The sequence below is a fragment of the Pseudophryne corroboree genome, chromosome 2 (genome assembly GCF_028390025.1).
Source record: "Pseudophryne corroboree isolate aPseCor3 chromosome 2, aPseCor3.hap2, whole genome shotgun sequence".
NCBI classification, from domain to species: Eukaryota; Metazoa; Chordata; class Amphibia; order Anura; family Myobatrachidae; genus Pseudophryne; species Pseudophryne corroboree.
In genome coordinates this window covers 528,333,701-528,359,565 of record NC_086445.1, presented here as the reverse complement: position 1 = coordinate 528,359,565, position 25,865 = coordinate 528,333,701, and the positions used below count along the sequence as shown (strand labels likewise).

At 41.8% G+C, this 25,865-nt stretch overlaps 1 protein-coding gene and 2 pseudogenes across 3 annotated transcripts in view; 1 reads left to right on the top strand and 2 right to left on the bottom strand.

Moving 5' to 3' along the window:
• LOC135033722 (CUB and sushi domain-containing protein 2-like) overlaps positions 1-25,865 on the bottom strand; it is a 1,450,369-nt gene that overhangs the window by 522,213 nt on the left and 902,291 nt on the right. The gene's annotated exons all lie outside the window — the stretch shown is intronic.
• Positions 20,844-20,962, bottom strand: LOC135052526 (5S ribosomal RNA; annotated as a pseudogene).
• LOC135051551 (5S ribosomal RNA) lies at positions 21,284-21,402 on the top strand (annotated as a pseudogene).

Here is a 25,865-nt window from a genome sequence, read left to right as displayed (position 1 = left end):
ACATGACCCTGCCACAAACCCAGCAACAGATCAGAACGTTTTTAGGAATGTGTGGGTATTGCCGTAATTGGATCCCAGGGTTTTCCATTTTAGCGTTACCTTTGCAGGAAATGGTCTCCTCGAACAAACCTGATAGGATTTCGCATACAGACGAGTCCGAAACAGCATTTGAGAGACTCAAACAGTGCCTAACGCAGGCACCAGCACTAGGTATGCCAGACTATGGGAAACCCTTTGAACTATACGGAACAGAAAGTGCTGGTTGCGCGGCAGGCGTACTAACCCAAAAACACGGTGATGCCAGCAGGCCAGTTGCATACTACAGCGCTCAGCTAGATACGGTAGCGCGATCCCTCCCCACATGCTTGCGAAGCGTTGCTGCGATAGCATTGCTAGTGACAAAAAGCGAAGATGTCGTGCTAGGCCACAACCTCACAATCCATACGCCACATGCGGTATCAGCCTTATTGAATTCTGCCCAAACCAGACACGTCTCATCAGCGAGGTTTACAAGATGGGAATTAGCACTAATGGCCCCCGTAAACATCACCATAAGGAGATGCAGTGCATTAAATCCTGCAACATATCTCCCAGGTGTGCCTGGTCAGGCACAAAGGGTGGAAGGTGAGAGTGCTGGGGAAGGAGGATTTAATACAAAGGAAGATACACATGATTGTATGGAATATTTGACCCAAAATTTTACCGCAAGGCCTGACATCAGTGACAACCCACTGGAAGATGCAGAACTCACGTTCTACACGGACGGTAGTTGTCACAGACAGTCAGACTCGGGAGACTTGTGTACTGGATACGCAGTCGTAGATGACCAAGACACCATAGAAGCGGAACCGCTAGGCCCACCTCACTCAGCCCAGGTTGCTGAACTGGTCGCCCTAACCAGAGCATGTGAATTGGCTAAGGGTAAGTCAGCCAATATCTACACCGATTCTAGATACGCATTCGGGGTAGTCCATGATTTCGGAGCCCTATGGCGCCTCAGAAATTTCATGACGGCAGCTGGTACACCGGTAGCGCATGCAGCTCACATAAAAAGGCTTCTAACAGCGATACAGGAACCCGACAGAGTGGCTGTTATCAAATGTAAAGCACACACATATAGCCAAGACCCGGTATCACTTGGTAACAGCCGAGCAGACGAAGCTGCTAAGTTAGCAGCTGCTACCCCCATACAGACAGACACCACACAACTGATGGTATTCAATACCATCAACACACAGAAGTTGTGTAAAATGCAAAATTTGTGTTCCACACAGGAAAAGGCAGTCTGGAAGGCAAAGGGATGTGGCCAAGAATCCTCAGGACTCTGGACGGATGGACATGGTAAACCAGTGGCCCCCAGAGCATATCTTCCATGTCTGGCTGAAGCAGCTCACGGGCTGACTCATCTATGCAAGGAGGGAATGTGCAAATTGGTAAGAGCCTATTGGTGCGCCCCAGGATTCTCCTCTCATGCGAGTAAAAGAGCAATGTCATGCCTTACCTGTCTGAGAAAGAATATTGGAAAGGCAATACCTACAGAACCATCCCATATCCCACCTGCCGGCGGCCCTTTCCAGGTAATACAAATTGACTTCATTCAATTACCCCCTTGTCGGAATTTGAAATATGTACTTGTTTGTATAGATGTTTTCTCGAATTGGGTCGAAGCATTTCCTGCAGCTACAAATACCGCTATGTTTACAGCTAAGAAAATTGTGCAGGAATTTGTATGTAGATATGGTATCCCTAGAATAATCGAAAGTGATAGGGGTACCCATTTTACAGGTGATGTCTTTCAAGGAATGTGTAAGTTGATGGGAATTGATAGCAAGCTGCACACTCCGTACCGTCCACAGGCGAGTGCGAAGGTCGAAAGAGTGAACAGCACTATTAAAAATAAATTGAGTAAAGTGATGGCAGAGACAGGATTGACATGGCCAGAAGCTTTACCCATTGTATTGTACAGTATCAGAACCACTCCCAGGTCCCCTCTTAATCTGTCCCCCTTTGAAATCTTATTTGGTCGACAACCGCATGTCATGATTAACCCTCAGGATGATTTGAAATGTAACAATGAAGTTACTGTAAAGTACTTGATTAACATGAGTAAACAGTTAAGGAATCAAAATGATAATCTAAAGTTGGTGATTCCTGATCTACCTGATAGTAATTGTCATGACATTGAACCTGGGGATTATGTAATGATACGAAATTTTCTACGCTCAGGTTGCCTTATTGACAGATGGGAAGGACCATACCAGGTCTTATTGACTAGCACTACAGCATTGAAGGTTGCTGAGAGAGAGACTTGGGTCCATTCATCCCACTGCAAGAAGGTTGCTGATCCAGAGAAGTCCCGTGATAAGGAACAGACGGTAGAGGTTGTATCACTGGAGTGTCTGTTCCAGGAGGACTGAGGCGGCACCTGAGCCTTGAAGACCGAGAGCTGTTGTCGACTCCCCACTCCCTTTTATTGTTTTTTTTCCACTTCCCATCCCCCCTCCCTCAAATGTATTTTTCCTCCTTCTCATTCTTCTTCGTCTCCTCCTCAAAGATGGACTTGCCCCAAGAGACTGTGATCCGGATTTTCCTGTTGACCATGATGTTGACCAGAGCAGTCTGTTCCGGCGAGAGTACCATGGAGGTCGATAGAGGTTCTGGAATGAGTTCTGATGATAAGGATGGAGGCGTAGTTTTCCAAGATCAACCTAACCAACTAGCAAAGGCGAGTATCAGAAAACGATCCGATAGCATTGACCATAGAAGAAATTGTGACGGATTGTTAGCTGAAGAAAATTGTATCTGTAGGCTCTGTAACAATGTCATTGAAGATGGGTGCATTAAGAAATGCCAATCCAGTTTTAATATCCATATGGACCGGCATCCATTGAGTGATTATCACTCCTTAGTGGGTAATGTATTAAACAAAACAGATTGTTGGGTATGCTCTCAAGTACCTCAGGGTCATAGCAAATCAGGGCTAGTACCATTTCCTTTAACGATAGGGGAGGTACTTGAGTTAAATGGTGGGAGACCGGTGGACCGGAGGTTTAATATCTCCAGCCCTCCTAGTTTGAAGCTCCACCAATACCACGTGGATAGGTCCCTATTATGTTTTAACATCTCCAATCCCAGAAAGCCGGGAAATTGGGAAGTATCATGGAGTAACCACACCATGACCTTTTCACATAGAGCAGATAGAATGCCTACAGATACAGAGCTTGTACGCCACATAGCCAGTAGAGGAAAATCTTTCCGGTATAGATACACCTTAGGAAATAGGATTACTAGAGTTGGAGAAGTATCACCAGGATACTGTGCACATATCGTACAACCTGATACGTGCATTAAGCAGATGGAAGAATTAGGGCTAGGAGATTTCACCTGGAAGGTGTGTAATATGGTAATGTCTTTCTCCGTCCCATATGTTCTCCCCGATGATGCATATTTCATATGCGGGAGAAAGGCGTACAAGTGGCTTGCCCCAAACTCTGAAGGATTGTGTTATATTGGAAGAGTATTGCCTGAAGTAATGACTGTAACTCATGATAAAATGAAAGACATACACCGTGGTGCCCAAGCTCCTTATACTCACACTCATTACGAGCACCTCGTTAAAAGACAACTGTCAGAAAGGTTAGAGCATCCGGCCTCTGATCTGATCCATGAATCCACCGGGATTCAGGTTCTGGTGGCGTTAGATTTCACTCGCACCGCTCGAGGAGTGATGAATTATAGATACATTTCCGCACTCGCCAATTTGTTAGATAATATCACTGAAATGTATGATGACACGTTTAGATACACTGGAAGAGAACTTCAAGCTTATAAAACAGAACTGGTACAGCATAGAATGGTTCTTAATTACCTCACAGCAGTGACAGGCGGATATTGTGTTACATTGGCAACACAGTACGGCGTGAAGTGTTGCACGTATATCACAAATAGCACAGAGGATCCGGTAGAGGTCATAGACCAAAAGATGGACGATATTCTCCAATTAAAGTGGGAATTTCGCCGAAAACACAATCTCACTCTTGCTGCTGTAGGTAATGAGCTGACTGGTTGGGTGTCATGGTTGAACCCGCGAAATTGGTTCTCTGGTTTAGGAGACTGGGCTCAAGGAGTCATAATGGATGTTGGGAAGTTTCTACTATGTATCTTAGGTGTCGTTATATCGATTGGATTGATATTTAGATGCGGGCAGGCTTTAATGAGGTGCAAACAAAGTACCAGAGTGATGAGTTTGAGGAGTGAGGAAACTGTAATTAACCTGGATTTGATTTACGACCCAACGATAGAAACAATGATGTGATGAAAATGCGATTTCTACGGTCCGTTTCTTTCACCTGTTTTTCTGGTTTTTCTCCAAGATAACAAGACCCCCTTGGACGAGGAAGTTGATGAGACGCTATACAGACAACGGATAGACCAAAGAAGAAGTTTTGACCACTTGAGATATGGACACTTGATGAACTTTGCCATGGATCCCCAGTTTCCCTAGAATTCTTAAAATTACGCTAGCCCAACATTTTTTGTAAATCTAATGGCATTGACAAAGCTTATTGCTCACGCTTAATGAGCAAAACAGCGCAAAGAAGACGACTTTCAACTGATACCGAACAAAACTTCAACCGACAGATGTACATTAACCTGACATAGAATACCACCGCATTTACCGTAATTATGTCTTTTCTTCATTTCTACAACCCTCAGGTAATGACACACATAGTATAGGGAATACAGGCACAGATATCAGCAATCACATATTCCCCCATTCATGCATCATCAACTAAAATGTGCTCCCCATTTTGTTCAAAATCCGAAAAGAGCTCGGTAAAGTTTGACAGCCCATCCACAGACCTGTACCACGGGATAAGAAGGAATTCAAATGTATACTTCGCAATACCTCGAAGCTTGATTTACAACACGTACGGCACGATGATACATGACCCCCCCAAACATGGACTCATACACACATGCTTCTGCTATCACACTAGGTCATACCTTCTTCACACCTACTCCTCTCTCCTCCCTCACCCAACCATGGAAATGAATTAACCTCTGACATATATTTTTCTCCTTTTTGAAATGTTTTAGAAGGTGGCAGTTATTATTGACTGCCAAAGGGTGGACTGTCAAAGTCAGAAAAATATCTCTATACACACTGCCATATTTGCACCTCACACTGGTCCACGCTGCGCATGCGTGCGCTCTCCCGTGAAGGCGCATACCCGCTGTTGCGTGCACCCGCTGGTGCACGGTATGCGTATTTACGGTAAAGTTTGTGTAGTCGTAGCGTGCGACTCAATCGTTACATATTTTTCACAAATAATGTATTTTATAGATCATGGTCCCTTTGATAGATTCTGAAAGTTTGGTTAATATAGAATGTTTATGAACAGAGGAATCCCTCTTTGTTTGATACGAAGGGTCAGATAGGAGTAATACAGTGGTGTTTAGTATCCATCGGAAGAATATTTAATTAGAAATATTCCGGTGTTGGTTTGAAGCAGATCAATCGCTCGTGCGAATAGTTATGGACATAAGAAGTTTATGAACATTTACTTTATTTGCACTTTATTACCCATGCGGCGGGAAACCCAGTTTCCCTCCCACCTGAGCAGTTGGAAATAGTCACAGCCCACCTGTATGAATCAACCTATGACCTTTTGTTATAATGCAGAGCCGAATTCCTGTGTCCAATGAACAATGAGATTGTAGGGACCATTGAATTGTATTGTGTGTGGGGCATAAATAGCGGGCCGACCATATCCAACTTCACTCTCTTCAACGGTTCTCATTGCTGATAATCGGGAGCTGGATATCGAGGCGCATGCGATCGTTCCCCTTGTGCGTAAGTTCTCTCCGTAATCATATTGTCTTACTGTGAGCCATTTCTCTCTCTCCCTCTCTTCTCGTTCTCTCGTATTTTTCCTTGATTAGACTTGAATCGTATTGTATTGTATTTCCTGTGTAGTTATCTGGTTAGTTGGTTTATGTTATATTGTAGTGTATGCTTTGTACTGTGATTCCTTTTGCAAGTATAATAGTCATAATACACATAATAGGTTTCGGACCCTAAGCCCAGGTATCTGCGTATTCTTTATAGTGTTAAGTACTCCCTGAGCATCGGTGACACTCAAGCAGCTTTGTAGTTAATCAGGTTACACAAGGTTGCACTTACACTTTGTCTCTACATTAAGGTTTGCTGTGTATTTCATTGCTAAAGGTATAGATATAAAGGTTTAACGTTGTGAGCGTCTGCATCGCTGGTGATCTCCTCGTGGTCCCGAGCGCAGCTACGCTATAGCGAATCATTACGATAAGTCAACAGCCAATAGTCTGCCTGCCTGCGATCACTTGGCCGTGAGTGAACGTGACGCCTGAGCGTCTCGATCACGGCTAAGCGATCGATACGCAACTTGCGTACCCTTACGGTACTTCTTACGTAGATAGCGTACATTGTTCTTAGACCTCATAAAGGGTTATATACACGATAAATATTTAGCTTTATCATATGTCCAGTGAAACTGCCAAATAAATCCAGTCCAGTGATACTGCCATATATGTCCAGTGGTACTGGCGTATAAATCCAGTGATACTGCCATATAAATCCAGTGGTACTGGAGTATAAATCCAGTCCAGTGATACTGCCGTATATGTCCAGCGGTACTGCCATATAAATCCAGTGATACTGCCGTATATGTCCTGTGATACTGCCGTATAAGTCCAGTGATACTGCTGTATATGTCCAGTGGTACTGCCGTATAAATCCAGTGATACTGCTGTATATGTCCAGTGGTACTGCCATATAATTCCAGTAATACTGCCATATATGTCCATTGGTACTGCCGTATAAATCCAGTGATACTGCCATATAAATCCAGTCCAGTGATACTGCCGTATATGTCCAGTGGTACTGCTGTATAAATCCAGTGGTACTGGCGTATAAATTCAGTCCAGTGATACTGCCGTATAAGTCCAGTGATGCTGCCGTATATGTCCAGTGGTACTGCCGTATAAGTCCAGTGGTACTTCCGTATATCTCCAGGGGTACTGCCGTATAAGTCCAGTGATACTGCTGTATATGTCCAGTGGTATTGCCGTATATATCCAGTGATACTGCCGTATATGTCCAATGGTACTGCCATATAATTCTAGCGATACTGGCGTATATGTCCAGTGGTACTGCCATATAAATCCGGTGGTACTGGCATATAAATACAGTCCAGTGATACTGCTGTAAATGTCCAGTGATACTGCTGTAAATGTCCAGTGGTACTGCCATATATGTCCAGTGCTACTGCCATATAAATCTAGTGATACTGCCGTATAAATCCAGTGGTACTGGCATATAAATCCAGTCCAGTGATACTGCCGTATAAGTCCAGTGATACTGCCGTATTTGTCCAGTGATACTGCTGTATAAATCCAGTGGTACTGGAGTATAAATCCAGTGATACTGCCGTATATGTCCAGTGCTACTACCATATAATTCCAGTGATACTGACGTATATGTCCAGTGGTACTGCCGTATAAATCCAGTGGTACTGGCGTATAAATCCAGTCCAGTGATAAGCCGTATAAGTCCAGTGATACTGCCGTATTTGTCCAGTGGTACTGCCATATAAATCCAGTGATACTGCTGTATATATCCAGTGGTACGGTCGTATAAATCCAGTGGTACTGGAGTATAAATCCAGTGATACTGCCGTATATGTCCAGTGCTACTACCATATAATTCCAGTGATACTGCCGTATATGTCCAGTGATACTGCCATATAATTCCAGTGATACTGCCATATATGTTCAGTAGTACTGCCGTATAAATAAAGTGGTACTGGCATATGAATCCAGTGATACTGCTGTATATGTCCAGTGGTACTGCCATTTAAGTCCAGTGATACTGCCGTATATGTCCAGTGGTACTGCCGTATAAATTCAGTTGCTGCTGGGAGTCGATCGTCATCCCAGAGGGGAAGTCAGAAGACCACTTGTACTACTTCAACTAAGCAAATGACTGTCAAACAGTCCTTTGCAAGGAAGATGAAATATGACAGCAGTTATCCTGTTGCAAAGCAGATAACTGAGGCCTTGACAGCTATGTTGGTGTTAGATGTGTGTCCGGTAGCCGTCATTAATGCAGTGGGACTGCAGTGCCAAACCTAGATGGGCCAGGTGTTTGTGCCGCACACTTGTGTTGCTTAGCTTAGTCATACAGCTACCTCATTGCACCTCTTTTACTTCTTTGCATGATGTGCGTTTGGGGACTATTTTTTTTAAGTGCCATCCTGTCTGCCACTGCAGTGCCACTCCTAGATGGGCCAGGTGTTTGTGCCGCACACTTGTGTCGCTTAGCTTAGTCATACAGCCACCTTGGTGCAACCTTTTGGCTTAAAAACAATATTGTGAGCTGTTCAGAATAGACTGGAAATGAGTGGAAATTAATGTTATTGAGGTTAATAATACCGTAGGATCAAAATAACCCCCAAATTCTGTGATTTTAGCATGGAACCAGAACCTAAACCAAAACACAAAACACGAAAAGTGCCCGCCGCGCATCTCTAGTTAATAACTATCCAATACAATTCCTCTTGTATATTTCAGCAATATCAGCAGTGCACTCAGTGTGTGGAAACATAGTGCATACATATGCAATAAATAAAAGAACAGTGAAGTACTCTATTTCACGCACAGCTTGACACAGATTTATTGTAAAGTACGCTCTGGACAACACCTTCATACACTTAAAAATAGTTTAAAAAAGGCATTTCCTCAGTAATACATAGAATGTGACGACAGATAAGAACCACTTGGCCCATTTCGTCTGCCCCTTTTTTTTAACAATATTTTTACCTCAAAGTTTATTTGATTCTTATTTCTTTGTAAGGATATCCTTATGTCTATCCCATGCATGTTTAACATGCTCTACTGTCTAAAGGGTCCCATACACTAGTACGATAATGCCTGATTTAATCCGTTTCCGACATTTCGGACCAACAAATCGGATGAAAATGGGCAAATCGCATGTGCTTTACTTCCGATCTGATCCGATGTGCGGGCCCGTGAGCATCGGATGGAGTCCCTAGATTGGAACTGCTGCACTAAAAGATATCTCGGATCCCACAGGCATGGCTGGGATCGCATACGATACATCGTATGCAAAAGGACCGCATACGATGTATCGTATGCAATCCTGCCGCCCAGGAAGCTGCTGGGAGGTTCAAGGGAAATCTTGTGCGACTTGAGGGTCTGACATGTCACTATAATGTATGGGACCCTTTAGCCTCTACCACCTCTGATGGGAGGCTATTCCACTTGTCCACTACTCTTTCTGCGAAGTAATTTTTCCTCAAATTTCCCCTGAACCTACCTCCTTTTAGTTTCAGTGCATGTCCTCATGTTCTAATGCTTTGCTTCATTTGAAGAATGTTTCTCTCCGGGACTTTGTTAAAACCCTTTATAGATTTGAAAGTTTCTATCATGTCCTCCCTTTCCCTTCTCTGCTCCAAACTAATAGCACAGTTTTGGCTGCAGAGAGTTTTGAACTCCTGTGCTTTATTCAGTACTCAGGAAATCTGACTTACAATCAAGTCCCTTGCACACACAATATACTCATAACCCCTTGCATATACAGAAATGAAATTGTTTTGAAGAAGCAATAACATCACTATTGTGGGGTTTGTTGCACATTTATGGATTTTTACACTTTAAGTAGATCTTTTGAGACCAACACAGAACCAATCAGATTAATTAATAGTATTGCATAGAAGTAAATGGAGTTAGGTACAGCAGGAATAGCTCACACAATCCTCTTTGTATTAGAAATGCTTCTCCTCCAGTCCAGAAATGAAAATAGAATTAGTTTCCACAGTGAATTTGGAAGTGCCTCTGTTCCTGCGATTACATATTTTATATTCTATTAGGTGAAAAGAAACAGTAATATAATCTGTTCACGCTAAAGCAATAAAGTTGCAAATGTCAGACGTAGAATCCCCTGAAGGAATGTGATGTAGATATATATGAATGTGCCGGAGTGAAAGGAAGTTTAGCTTTGCCCGTTGGGGAGAAAGAAATCTGCTTTTTCCGTTGCCGAAACAGACCCTGCAGGAGGATGGAATATGCCTTTTAATCAATGAGACACGTACAGTTTGCGTTTGAGGGGATTCTTCATATTATCACACCTTCAGGGTGTGCTGTGTCCAAAATATTTCCAATTTAAGCTAGTGTGAAACCCTCCAGTTTTAAAATTGCCTCAGACATGAACAAACTCATCCTTTGCTTGTCACCGACACCCTCCTACCTTTAATGTAGAACATATAGGCTAAAAGTATGTGTGTGTGTGTGTGTGTGTGTGTGTGTGTGTGTGTGTGTGTATATATATATATATATATATATATATATAATAACAATACAAAACTGCAACGGTATGGTGGACAATTCCCTTTGGTGGCATTGTGTGCCTCAATTAGGGCAGGTGCCCATCGTCTTACACCACTGTTTGTGTGCTAAAATGCAGAAGCAGCCAATAGTTTCCCTGCATCCAAAAAAAACAAACATAAAACAAAGTTTACACAGGTGCAAATGTATACCCTTTGGCCCCATTTTTAATACAAGAACAATAGTACAGTTACGAGGGGGTAAATCTGCACCTGGAGAAACCATGCTGTAAGGTGCAATGCAATACTGAATCTTCTAGCTCAGTGGCTCCCAAATTTTCTTGAAACACTGAGCTCTAGAGTATCAGCATTTTTTTTCATGGCACCCTAGAATAATAGTTTCTTATCGAGAAATTCTGCAAAATTTATTAAAATAAGTTAATTGTGCTTATATATTAACCTTAGGGTCAGTTAAGTGGTGGTGGGCATGGTTGATAGGGCTGTGGCTATCACATTGACCATAAATTTGATTTAGTCCTGGACCACCAACCTGTGGTTCCCCTACTGCACCCTTCTTGAGAACCACTGTTCAGCCTGGATTTGCTCCTAACTAAAAATCAGACGAATAATGTTCCCTCATATGTAAACAATGGGCCTGATTCATGTTTGCAAGTAAAGCAAAAAGGCAAGCAACTGGGCAAAACCATGTTACACTGCAGCTGGGGCAGATGTAATATGCAGAGAGAGTTAGATTTGCTTGGGGTGTGTTCAAACTGGCATCTAAATAGAAGTGTAAAAACAAAGCTGTCTAACATTTGCGGGCTACATGCAAAAGCAGCCAGTTATTTACCCTGCACAGAAAATATGTAAATGTATTTGCTCCCCTTGCATACCTGAGGTATTTCCAGCCCTGTGGTATGAATTTGTCACAAGTTCCCACTATAAAATGGAAGTTATAGTCCTTGTAAATGTCAATCTAATACGTCTCTTTCCTTTCTTACCAGCGCTTGAAATCTCTAAGAATCCACAATAACAAGAACCGTTCACGCTCTACTGCCTCGTCTTTCTTTGCCATCCTTATTTTCGTTTTTCTCCTACTAATAAAATAAATAGCTTACAAAAATGTTCTAAACACTTAAAAAGATAATTATCCATCTTTGCAGCTTGAGCAGAGATTCGGGCAAAACATCATGTTCGGTTCTTATGTGTTCTTGCTGAATTGTGATTACAATAAATTATATTTCCCATAGAGGAAGAAGCAATCAAGCCAGAGGAAAGAGGTTTTTGGGTGTTTAGATGCCTGTAGAAAATAAAGTGTTATTTAACTGAGTCAGTGAAATTGAAACAAAGGCATTTAAGGTAGATAGGGTTGATCCAGGTGTAAAAGAGTTGTCTTATACCAGGGTGTGTTTGCTTTTCAATGTTGACTTAAAGAGCATGTAATGATACAATATGCCATTAAGCTATATAAAAAAGACTGAGCTGAAAAATATATTGTGCATGAAGTCATTGTAGCATTTATACTTAAGTAACTGTGTCCTCCTAAGGCACTGTGATACCATCAGTCAAGATATTGGACACCCCACCCCCCGAGCCTGAGGAGCCATGGATGTGTGTGTGGGGAAGGGGGGGGGGGGTAGGGGAGGGGAGGGTTGTAGCAATAATAGTACAGGGAGTAACCAGATTTTGGGTGGGGGAATAGGGGTCAAAATCATCAAATGCCAATTAATCTACCACTATATTTTTGATGTTTGAGAGGAAACCAGAGCATCCTCATTTTAATTTATTCAGTCAAGATTATTACAGAACCATGCAATAACAGAAATCAAATGACACACTTTAAAAATAAACAAAAAGTCTGTACACATTGGCTGCATTCTTGTACAATGACACCTCCCTGCTGGAGTGTGATGGTTCCCATGTAAAATAAATTGCATTGGCATTCAGGAAACTCTTTTAGATTTGTTGTTTCTTTTATTTTGTATAGTCAGTTGGGGGGGAGTGGCAATGTGGACTTTGTTTTACGCAGTTATCTATCACCAAGATAATTTGGAGGAGGCACACCTTCTTACACCCTGTCTGAAGCCAAGTGACACTAGGAGAGGTCATTCAGCATTCCCTTCTATAATAAGTTCCACTAACCAAATAGTGTCAGCTCGTTCCTGAATGGCGAAGTAAATTACCTGAAACCTTGTATACAGTATGTTCAAAGAGAAACAAGGTTATTAAACGTGAAGGCTTCATCCCTGACTACAGGACGGGCTGAAGGTGACGGTTCTACCTCTGGGTCACCTGGCAATCTCTGGGGATGTTGTCTTGCTCTAAGGAGTCTGGTGCATAAGAAAGGTAGAGGATAAGCAGTTTGAAAATGTTCTGTTCTACTTGTTGTTGATTCAGTGAGAGAGTGTGGAATCTCAAGCCTGCCTACAGCAACGTTTCTTATACACAGAAACTCAGGACAGACTTTAGTTCTCTATCTTTCAGGTATGGGACTGAGAATAAAAGCCTTTGGATTTTGCCACCAACCAAGCCTCTAGCAGTTCCAGATGTATTGCACTCTCACTGGAGCACTGATACTTGCTCCCTGCCAAAGCAACTTCTCTCTTCAAAGATGCCCACTGAAAGTACTTCCTAGTCAAGGTTTAAAGTATATACTGATCCGATATTTCATAACGGATTATGGTTGATCAAATTGTAGCGACAAAAATAGATGCAAAATACATTTAGAAACTAATTCTGCATCAACATGCATCCAGGGCCAAGATGTAAAGGGATACGGTCAGTAGGTCAACCACACTTAGGTCGACAGTCATTAGGTCAACCACTATTGGTTGACATGCATTAGGTCGACATGATCACTAGGTCGACATTTACTAGGTCGGCATAGAAAAAGGTCGACATGCTTTTTCACATTTTTTTTTTACTTTTTCATTCTTTATGATCCACGAGGACTACGATTGGGAATAGTAACCTGTGCTGAGTGCAGCGGTAGTGGAGTGAGGCACTTTGCCCGAAGCATGGCGAGTGAAGCGAGCCATGCAAGGTGACACGGTACACTAATTGGGGTTCCCCGTCACTTTACAAAGAAAACCACACCAAAAAAGTAAAAAACTCATGTCGACCTTTTTCCAAGTTGACCTTGTTCATGTCGACCTAATGACCATGTAGACCTAGTCACCATGTCAACCTAATGCATGTCGGCCAATAATGGTTGACCTAATGACTGTTGACCTAAGTTCGGTCGACCTAATGACCCATACCTGATGTGATACACCAAGATAATCCTTTATAAGATACTTGTTAGCCATGACTGAACACATCTCAAAGGGTTAAGTCAGGAATGAACAATTTGTGCGTGATGTTCATTTTGCTAACCAGCAAACGGCATAGACATTGTGGTAATGTGCAGGGCAGCAGAGAGCCTGGCTGGTTCAGGTACTTTTCAGAGTGTGTAGCCTAATCACAGGAGGTGTGGCCATGCACCCTTAAGAAAAAAATACAGAAAAAATTTGTGCTTTAAACGCCTCCCTGGTCAAACTGCAGCCCAGCACACAGTAGCATGTGCTGGGCTGAGGAGAAAAGCTGCAGCTACTACTGCCAGGTAAGGGGGAAGGGGAGACCTGCACTCCCACTGGGCCCCTCCATCAGACCTGGGCATGGGTAATTAGTGCCCTCTCGGCACCACTGGTAATGTGGTTTGTAAGTGTGCAAAATAATGTGCTTTGTGTATAAAAATTGCTGGCGATTTTTATAATAGCAAAACAAGTTTCCCTTTTATACATCTCCCCCTAGGGGTCCATCATATTTAACATGCCTGTAAGATACACTAATACCCCTTTCAGACCGCGTAGAGTGGGTCGCACCCTGGAGCCTAAGCCCCCATTTGCCGCTGTCCCCAACCCGGGCAGGGGCAGTGCTTGGAGATCACATGATCTGTAAGCGCCGCCTGTCTCTATAGTGTGAACGGGAACCGGGTCATATCGAAGCCGCTTTCCCGTCCACATAACACTGCTTGCTACCCGATTATTTCAACTGGCCCCTTTCAAACTGCACAGCAACATGGATTATGCACGCTCAAGTGCAATAACCCGTGTTAAAAGCTGAAAGGGGTATTATTGAGCACACGCTAAGGATCATTTTTAAACTGCAAAAGTATCACACCAGGGGCAGAACCTCTGCTCTGTTGTCCCAGCCAGCTTTTAGCCCAGCGCTAAGCATCAGCTGCAGCCGTCTCTATCTGAACACTACTCCCCTGATGCCACTGTCCCCTTTGCAAGTTGTGAATGTGTGTGACTGACTGCAGTGCTGTCAGCCAAAGCTCCGCCTCCTCCTGCTACAGTATTCTCCGCTCCCCTCCGAGCCTGGCACTCATGCAGGCAGAAGTTACGCCTCCTGATGAGGAGGGGGATGCTACTTGCAGTGAGACTGGTGGCTCACAGAACGGGGAGAATCTATGGGAGCATGTGTCCCGTGTCTCCCTCCTTCAAGGGTATTGCCATAAAAAGCTGGCGATACCCTCCACATCGGTAAGCGGGCAGCCAAGGTTTACTACATTTGAAAATTAGAATTTTCATTCCGCCCTGAGTGACAGGTATGAGGAACATTATTATGTCTGTGTATTGTGTCTGTCTTTATGTGTGTCTGTGTAACTATGTATATGTGTCTGTGTATATATGTATCAGAGTGACTGTGTGTGTATATATATATATATATATATATATATATATGCGAAAGCTCTCACTCACTCACTGACTCATCACTCATTTTCTTACCTCCTGATATGTTAGGAAGATGAAATTTAACATAGGTATTCTGCAGGTGGGAAATAAGAAAACTACATAATTAGAATCTTAATAAACCTCCCCTAAGGGGATGAAAAGGGGGTTTACATAAAGACGTCATTACCGATGCGTGGCATGCATTGCATGAATGATAATGCTTAAACGAACAATCGGATCAACATTTGGATTGCCCCTCCAGGGTGTAGAATTTTACCATATCGGCTACGGGTGGTCCTCGGGTAACATCAAGAACCATGGATTAATATTTACATTAAGACGTCTCAAATTTACATCTATATAGATTTACCAGATTTTTAACACTAAGTTATATTTACAACCGTGAAAATCAGAAACTCCCATGCGAAGAACGGGAAGAACAGCTAGTATATGTATACGTGTCTGTGTATATATATGTGTGTGTGTGTGTGTGTGTATGTCTTTGTGTGTATAGCGGAATCTGTCAACACCTTTAAGAATGGGTTAGATAAATTCCTAATGGATAAGGATATCCAGGGGTATGGTGCATAGTCATGCATTATAGTTACTATAAATAGGGATAAAATGTAACGGCTGACAGCAGCATCAGTCAGAAATTTTAGTCAAATTATCATGCATAGGAGACCACAAATAGGTTGAACTCGATGGACAATTGTCTTTTTTCAACCTCAGATACTATGTTACTATGTATGTTACTATGTTACTATGTAACTGTATAAATTTGTCTGTATAACTGTATATACAGTATGTATCTGTGTAATTCAGTATATACGTGTCTAACTACAGGCAGAACTTCTGGACATAGGGTGGGTGGGTGGGTGGGTGGGAGTGAGCAGGCAGTTCTGACAGGCACTGCAACACTCTCTGCATTATATGGTGGGCATTGCGACACTGCATTATACAGTATGGTGGGCACTCATCGTCTCTGTATTATATGGCGGCCACAAAAATGTTCTACATATTGTCTGGCTGTCACAAAAAAGCTTTAGGTGATGTTTGGCAGTCATTAAAATGCTATCAGTATTGTTTGGTGATCATTAAATTGCTCTCAGTATTGTCTGGTGGTCACTAAAATGCCATCTATATTTTCTGGTGATCACAAAGATTACAGATGGAATCAGTGATTTTTACGCTACTGCACATTCGTCATTGGCTGAGATTTCACTCTGCGCATGTATCAAATTAGCAGTCCAAATTCTCATGGATCTGCATCCATAGGCAGGTTAGCGGGAAATGGACTGTAACTGGATGGTGAGTCCCACAATACAACTCATTTTCATAGGAAATGGATGTGTCATTTCTTTTACAAGTAGGCATGGAGTGGGGCCCCAAGATCTATGATGCCTCCAGGCGACTGCGTTGAAGTTACGCCACTGTATCAAACCGCAGCGCAAATGCTCTGATGAGGCCACACAACTATTTTTGAGCAAATATCTTATACACGGTAGTATTTAAAATACAGTATAATAGCATATTGATATATCATCAGTCAGTGTGTGCCTTCCCCCCAGCCATGATTATAGCGGATGTTATACACTAAACTTTTGTACCTTCCAGTGTATCGCATTTTAGGTGCAGTGGTTCACAAACGCGGTCGTCAAGGTACCCTAACAGTCCTCGATTTAAGGCTATCCATACCTGAGCACAGGTGGTTTAATTAGTACCTCAGTCAATGTCATTTAACCATCTGTACTCAGGCATGGATAGTCTTAAAACCTTTATTGTTAGGGTGCCTTAAGAATGAAGTTTGGCAATACATGTGATACAGACAGGCCTGATGTCTACTCACTATCAAGATTACGTTATCCATAATACCAGGTATAAACCAGGCAGTATTTTAAAAATGTAAATGTTTAAAACTAGGGTTTCCAACTCCAATACTCAAGTAACATTAACCAAAGTTGTCTGTATTTCTTTAATTATGCACAGGTGAGCAGGTTATCTATTTTGCTGGATCAGTAAATATCCAACCTGTTTTCAAAGACTGATGTCATGAAAACATGACCTTTGGGTCATGTAAATGCTGGACTTGAAAAACAATGGGGCAAACTAATGAAAGTAAAGGAACATTTATGTGACATTTTTACTGTTTCCATCAAATCATTCTGAGGTTCATATTACAAACCACATATATAAGTGTCCAAGTTGATGTTACAGTTTGTAGATGTATGTTGTATGTGGTTGGCTGAAGTTGCTATTTCCTTGTTATACAGGAAGTGTTTGATTTACAGGAAGTGATTCCGCAGCCATTGCACAGCATGATTTGCAGCTAGTAAAGGCACACTTCTGAAGTTCTCCAGAGTCTGTGATGATTTGCACACAGACCACTTTACACTGTTTCTATAGATTCTGAAGTGGGCATGCATCATGAATCAAACATGTCAACTGCTATCACAATTATGCTTTTTAAATGCAAATTAAATGCATGTAAACAAATGTGACACTAAAAATAATTATTCTAAGGGAAATTTCTATTTTTTGCTGTCATTTAATGTAGTAAAAAAAAAAATACAATAAGCTATAGAGCAAATTTAATGTGTACGGACTTTATTGGGCTTTTTCATGCAATAAAAAAACGCATCTCAGACATAAGTGGTTATAAGCAATCTTTGCAGATTGCGCGGGTGAATAACTTTTAATGACATGCAAAAGCTTTGCAATGTCCTTCAGTGTCAGAGCAAGATGACCACGTGTTCTAACAACCTCCTTTCTTTGAAATATACTTCTCTCCTGAATTTGAGTCTTTTAATGCACTTAAAGAATTCAACTCATACAATTAGCTGTTATCGCCAAGGAAGTGTCAAAAATGCTGAGATTCTTTTGGCAGCAACTGCAGGGCAATGTAGAGTTAGTATAATTATGGTTGAAACCCTTCGACTGGTTGGGTAAAGGGTTAGCTATAGGTTAAGATAAGTGCATTTCTTTTTTAAATATATCAATCATATTCTTGAATTACAATTGCATGTAAATGTATACATATGACTTTAAGTTGCATCATGGTGCATTATGCAAGAACACAACTTGCTTCTGTATTAAGGGATGCATGTATATTGCACTTTTGGCTCTGGCTTTGTGGATTCAGATAGGCAGAGTTTATGTGCAAGTGCAGGACATGAAGGGCACCAATCTGCATTGCATCTTAAGTTGCCCATAAATCAGTAGAGAATCAGGGCAATTCCCTATTCTCCCGATGCTTGGTTTGTGAATCAGCAAAATTCAATCCTCGATTCACCAATTATGACCCCTATAATATTTGGAAACTGCAAGATGGGGATTTTAAACATGTTGGATTTTGGTGATTCACCAACAAATCATTGATCATTAGCGTCCGCCAGTTGGTGGATCAGCATTGCAGAATAGGGAATTAGAGCTTAGATGTACGGTGTGCATTAGTTTGAGTTATAGTGACGAATACCATACGCACATGGCTCACTCCATAATGCACATACTGTAAATTGCTTTATTGATGACACATATTTGGGGAACCCATTTAAACTATTCATATAAGCAAAGTGCCCCAAAAAGTCAATTATGTGAAAAAAGGAGATAAAGATACATTGTGGTCACAGGGGAGCCTTCCTTCATATTTACCCTGAACTTACCCTAAAGTTTCCATGTTCTGGAAAAACACAATCTTAGCTCAGTGATGGAAGTTTGGATCCCAAATGACACTTTGGGTTTACCCTCTGCAACCAGCTCATAACCTGTCCAAAAATTCCAAGTTCAACAACCACCAACTCTACAATTGAGTCTTGGCACAAAGAGATGGAACTACCTTTTCTCCCAGTGGTCTGTTACCACATCTGGCACATTGTATGCACGGAATAGATTACCTATGACCTACATTACAGACATGACCTTTTTGTTGCCATATATACAGTATATATGTACTACTGGCAATGGGATGGCATAGTGACTATGTACACACCAGTGGATGTTCTGAGTCAGTGAACAGCTCAATACTTTACCAGTAGGGTAGTTTATTCAGCAGTAATGTGATTTGTATGACCATACTCACAGTTACGCATATGCAGACTCTCAGCATGGAGCAGAGCATACAGGTCACAAGCCGGTGGCTGTATGTGTCTGGGTAGCGATGTAGAATGCAAGTGGCACCAGCGATTGTAGCAGGATGGATCAGCAGTAATAGCAGGGTCTCACTGGAGCTAAGTAGCACACATATTTGTCCTACTGGGGCACTCTAGCACAGTAGCAAGATGGCGCAGTGCATGCGCAGAATTACACATGGCGTCCATCTTGGTTAGGGATTGAGGCCTTCCTGAAGGAGCCAATATGGAGTATGTGCAGTGAACTCTCCAACTTCAACACCTTTAACTACAGTATGGGCCCCCTGGTCTTTCAGAGAAAGCCACCAATGTCTCCTTCACGCCCCGACCCCTCCTGCATTACGCCCCTCATTCTATTCAGTGCAACTAAAATATATATCCCAAGCAGTATTAAGGATTTCCAATGGCAAAAGCACAGACGGTGCTTCAAAAAGAAACTATAGACACACAGGAGCACTCAGTAAAAACTTTGTGCATCTCTAGCAGAATATGCACAGCAACCTTTAGGAACACTATATAAAGATGAGAAATAAGCAGAGGCTTCATTACATTTAGATTTAACTGTGCTGTCTCTGCACAGATTGTAATTGGAATAGGTTCTACCTAATCTTTACAGTCCAAAAATAAATTATACAGAGTGATGTTCCTAAACAAAAAGGTGTATTAAAATAAAAGGATTAATGGGATAGTCTCCTAGCAAAGCTAGAATGAAACAGTCAGAGATTACATAAAAATTCCACCAGACGCATATATACTGTAAGGTGAGAAATAATATACACCAAGCAGGCAGGGGTGTTTTAAGAGAGGAGGAGGCCCGTGTTCAGCCTCCTCCGTTGGGCCCCTCCTCTTTGCCCGGAGCGCCGTAGAGTCTAAGCACTAGAGGGCTCAGACTCTACTGCGCTTGAGCAGATCTCCGGGAAAATGGCGCGGTGGCCATTTTCCCTGAGATCTCTCTACTGAGCATGCGCAGAATGCCGTGAAAATGGCTGCTGGGCCATTTTCACTGTGTTCGAGCGGCGCTGCGGATGCCGGCGCTGGACTTCGGAGGGGTAAGTATTTTACAAATGGGTGCAGTGTGTGCGGTGGGGGCCCCCTCTGGACTCAGGGGCCTGTGTGCACCGCACACACTGCACCCATTATAGAAACAGAGCAACAAGGAGAGAAGAAGACTCTTTTGTGGGTGCACTCTTAACTTCAAATAATGTATAGAAAATTCAGAATTGGTTATAAAATCAACTTTTATTAGTATCACAAAATTAAGATAATCAGTGGTTAATGAAGGAAATAACAGTCAAAAAATTACAATAGAATAAAATAGCACTAAATGCTGATATTGGATAGTAACTAAATTCCGGCTAACGGAGTAGATTCTAAATATTGTAAGCAATTAGCTTCGATACTGGACGGTACGTTCCAATGACAAGTGGATTCCTGCCCTGTGTTTATGTCAAAAATGAACAAATAGCAAGTAGCAAAGCCTGGATACTAATTATATTGTAGATTGAAATACATATCATAACCAGCTAGTTATGCAAAAGAAGAAAGAAAGTGGGAAATAAGATGGCAGAGTGAATCTGCTGTCAATGTTAGACACTGAGCATTTTGAACCAATATATGCTCTACTAAACTGAGTCTTCCTCAATGGTCTCCCACTTGAGTACTGACCCAGCCCAACACTGATTAGCTTCCGAGATCGGACGGATTTGGTCGTTTCCAGTGTGGTATGATAGTAGATAGAAAAAAGAGAAAAGTACACAGTGATAACAGTCCTGCTGGGCTATTCAAGGTTATTTCACAAAGAGCATATATGTATATATACAATCTATTTATAGCAATAGCCCAACAGGACTGTTATCACTGTGTACTTTTCTCTTTTTTCTATCTACATCTAATTTCATGGACTCTCACCATTGATTCAGGGCCATGCCCCTGTCTAACATTGGCAGCAGATACATCTAGTCTCCTTAATTGGTAATTTCTGTCATCTTTTATATATAACTGTGTAATTCGTGAACTCTCATCAGTGATTCCAGAGCTTCCAATCACCATTCATTCTCTCTACTATCATACCACACTGGAAACGCCCGAAGCCGTCCGATCTCGGAAGCTAATCAGTGTTGGGCTGGGTCAGTACTCAAGTGGGAGACCATTGAGGAAGACTCAGTTTAGTAGAGCATATATTGGTTCAATATGCTCAGTGTCTAACATTGACAGCAGATTTACTCTGCCATCTTATTTCCCACTTTCTTTCTTCTTTTGCATAACTAGCTGGTTATGATATGTATTTCCATCTACAATATAATTAGTATCCAGGCTTTGCTACTTGCTATTTGTTAATTTTTTACATAAACACAGGGCAGGAATCCACTTGTCATTGGAACGTACCGTCCAGTATCGAAGCTAATTGCTTACAATATTTAGAATTTACTCCGTCAGCCGGAATTTAGTTATTATCCAATATCATGATTTAGTGCTATTTGATTCTATTGTAATTTTTTGACTGTTATTTCCTTCGTTAACCACTGATTATCTTAATTTTGTGATACCAATAAAAGTTGATTTTATAACCAATTCTGAATTTTCTATACATTGTTTGAAGTTAAGAGTGCACCCACAACAGAGTCTTCTTCTCTCCTTTTTGCTCTATGTCTCAATAATCACCACCAAATGATATAAGAATTAGAAAACCTAGTTTTCTTTCTATTTTTCTATTTTGGTATTTAGAAAATTATACTCTAATATTAATTATATCCTGTGCGGTATACCCCCAAACCCATTATACAAACGCCAGTGCAAGCAGGATATACAGCAGACTGCAGAAGGACAGGACGGGTGAGACAACAGTCACTGTTTACTGTGACAGTGTATGTTTCTATTTACAGCTGAAGACATTGTTGAGCAAATCACAGACTGACAATGCTGCTTTAAGCTATAAACGACCTTGAAACTTCTTTCTTCCAAAAATGTTTTGCTAAAATAAATAACTACGCCAGAGCATTAATCTACAGAGTTTCATGTGGCACTTTCCCCATAGACATCGATGTAAAGTTTTTGCAATTCCTTCTGCACAAGCGAATGTTTTCAAGCAGGTAATGTCTGAGGACAAGTTTAAATGCCGCCATTAAGAAGATCAATCAGAATCTCGTTTTCATGCATCCTTAGATTCCAAGACACAGGAAAGGTTAAGCCAATTTTTCAAGATTGCATTTTGAGAATTTAAAAGCTTTGTTATTAACTCAGAAACCCTGGTGCAGTTTTTGCTAACAAACTAATTCTACTTGTTGCCTCAACTCTCAAGTGCAAACCATAGCCTGTCACTCAATGCTTTTGGAAAGCAGAGCGAGAAGTCTTCGGATAGAAAAAGCACGTTCTTGGTTTGATTTGTACTGTCAGAATGCTTCTTTTCCCCACTGACGGCTTTTAGTTATAATAGTCCATGTAAAGAGCAGTTTGTTAGTGGATGTTGGTGGGAAAAGTACAGTAGCAAAGGACACAAGGGAAACTAAATTTCATGTAACAGCACCATCCTTCTCATAACTGTTTCCCTTACATGAACACATCACTTGCTGAATAACTAATGGTAGACATTAGGTGACAACCTGACAAATAAAGTTATCTGCCTGTATTTCAAAGTGCTTTAATGCTTTGTTAATAATAGTAATATTACTTCCATCCAGCGCATCCAAAGTGCTGATTTCACATCCCAATAAATATCATGATTCCCAAGTGAATCTCTTTACCTTCCTTAGCATTCACCACTGCAAACGGCATAAAACTATCAGTTGCCAATTGCTGCTTTAATATTCGTGGCTGCAGAGCTGGCCCTAACCAATATGATGCCCTAGGCAAGTTTTTGGCTGGTGACCCCCTAGCACTGCTGCTAGTTCCGCCTCTGACCATGCACCTCTTTCCCAGCACCATTATCACTCACCCATAGCAGTCCTCATTTTGGTTCTTCTACCCACTATATTTTAAATAGGAACAGTGCGCACATTCGGTGCACAGCCCATAAAGGGGTGTGTTCTTGCTGGGAATGGGCCTTTGCCACACAATAGTACCGCCCAATTCAATTTAGGCCACACAGTTGTGCAACTTTATTCACATTTTATCATGCGAGTGTCCCTTATTCGTGTTAAATCACACATTAGTACCACGTTACCTTATATAAGTTACTCCACACAGTAGTGCCCCTTATTTATTTATTATTTATTTATTAACAGTTTCTTATATAGCGCAGCATATTCCGTTGCGCTTTACAATTAGGACAACAGTAATAGAACAAAACTGGGTAAAAACAGACAGACATAGAGGTAGGAAGGCCCTGCTCGCAAGCTTACAATCTATAGGGAAATAGGCATAGATACACAAGGATAGATGCTACCTATTGCATAATGGTCCACCAGATTGCTAGGTTCTTAATGGGTTGTATGATGATACCCCACAAAGTTATCCAAGTGTCAGGAGGGTGTGAGACTAAAGAAAGACAAGATATGTGATGTTATGAATACTCTACAGAGGATGTAATTAGATAGGGAAGCACTGAAGGTTATGTGGGTGGGTCTGGAATTTGATAGGCTTGTCTGAAGAGGTGAGTTTTCAGGGAACATTTAAAGGTTTGGAGACTAGAGGCGAGTCTTACTGTGCGTGGGAGGGCATTCCACAGAGTGGGTGAAGCCCGGATAAAGTCCTGTAATTTTGAGTGTGAACAAGTAATGCGTGTGGATGAGAGACGTAGATCTTGTGCAGAGCGGAGAGGTCGGGTAGGGAGATATTTTGAGATGAGTGAAGAGATGTATGTTGGTGCAGTTTGGTTAATAGCCTTGTATGTGAGTAAAAGTATTTTATATTTAATACGGTAGAATACCGGTAACCAATGGAGGGACTGACAGAGCGGATCTGCAGACGATGAACGTCTGGCAAGGAAGATTAGCCTCGCAGCTGCATTCAAAATGGATTGTAGTGGTGAGAGCCTATGTTTGGGAAGACCGGTCAGGAGACTATTACAATAATCAATGCGGGAGATAATGAGAGCATGGATTAGAGTTTTTGCTGTGTCTTGTGTAAGATAAGGGCGTATTTTGGATATGTTTCTTAGATGTATGTAACATGATCTTGAGACAGATTGAATGTGGGTAACAAAGGACAGTTCAGAGTCAAGAATGACACCTAGGCAGCGAGCTTGTGGGGTAGGGGTGATTGCAGAGTTCTCAACAGTGATAGAGATATCAGGTTGGAAACTACTATTGGCCGGGGGAAATATAATTAATTCTGTTTTGGAAATATTAAGTTTGAGGTGGCGAGATGTCATCCAAGATGAAATGGCAGAAAGGCATTCAGTGACACGGCCCAATACAGATGGTGACAAATCAGGGGAGGATAGGTAGATTTGAGTATCATCCGCATACAGATGGTACTGAAATCCGAAAGAGTTGATTAGTTTGCCAAGAGATGTGGTATAGATAGAGAAAAGCATTATATCACACTGAATTGCTCCATATTCACATTACACCACACCATATTTCTCTTTATTCACATTAGACAACACAATAGTGCCCTTTCTATACATTATGCCACACAGTAGAGCACCTTATACACATAATGCCACACATTAGTAATGCATTTATACTAATACCATACAGTAATGCCCCTTACCCATATGGCACACATTATTAATGTCCTTATAAACATAATGCACCCTACACATTATGCCAACCTTTATTAATGCCCTTATACACATAATGTTCCTTACATATATGCCGCAGATTATTAATGCCCTTATACACATAATGACACACATAATGTCCCTTACACATATGCCACTCATTATTAATGCATTTATACACACGACACACAGAATGCCCCTTACACATATGCCAAACACTACTGCACAACCAACCTACCTGCACACAGCACTCACAGGGCCACTAATACTGTGACATCTGCCTCTGCTTGGCTAGGATGCACAAGCAGCTTTTGCTGATTAAAAATAAATGTGGCATGCCTATATTCTGTGTGCGACTGTGGCTGTATCTGCATACAAAATGCTACGTTACAGTGATTTCCAGGAATATACTGTAACGTAGCATTTCGTATGCAGATACAGTCACAGTCACACACACAGAATATAGGCATGCCACATATCATTTTAATCAGCAGAAGCTGTTTGTGCCCATAGGCATTCCAAATGCTCTAGGCATCTGCCTAGTGTGCCCATGCCTGGGGCCGGTTCTGAGTGGCTGATAATGCTGCTGCGCACAGTAACAAACACACACTTTCCCAACAACAGCTACTGTTGTTATTACTGTCCAATTACATAACTAGGAGTGTGCAAGCAGTGTTGCCCCACGGCACTTGCTTGTGGGTAGCAGGGTACCTGAAACAATACCGTGTAGCCACTATGGCTGCTGCAGTTACCGGAGCATCCTATGGACGCTCCATGGACAAACAGTGCCCTGTGTGTAACCGCACGGTTCATCCTTAGGACACTCCAAGCAGTGCTGCTCTCCCCCGGTGCTGCCATTCTTGCCCCCTTTGTGTGACATCATAATGTCATACGCTTAGGGGACGTGGTCGAGACAGGGTGCTCTGGAGCCCTGTTGTGGCTCTGCTACTACCTTATGTATGTGTTAGTCACACCT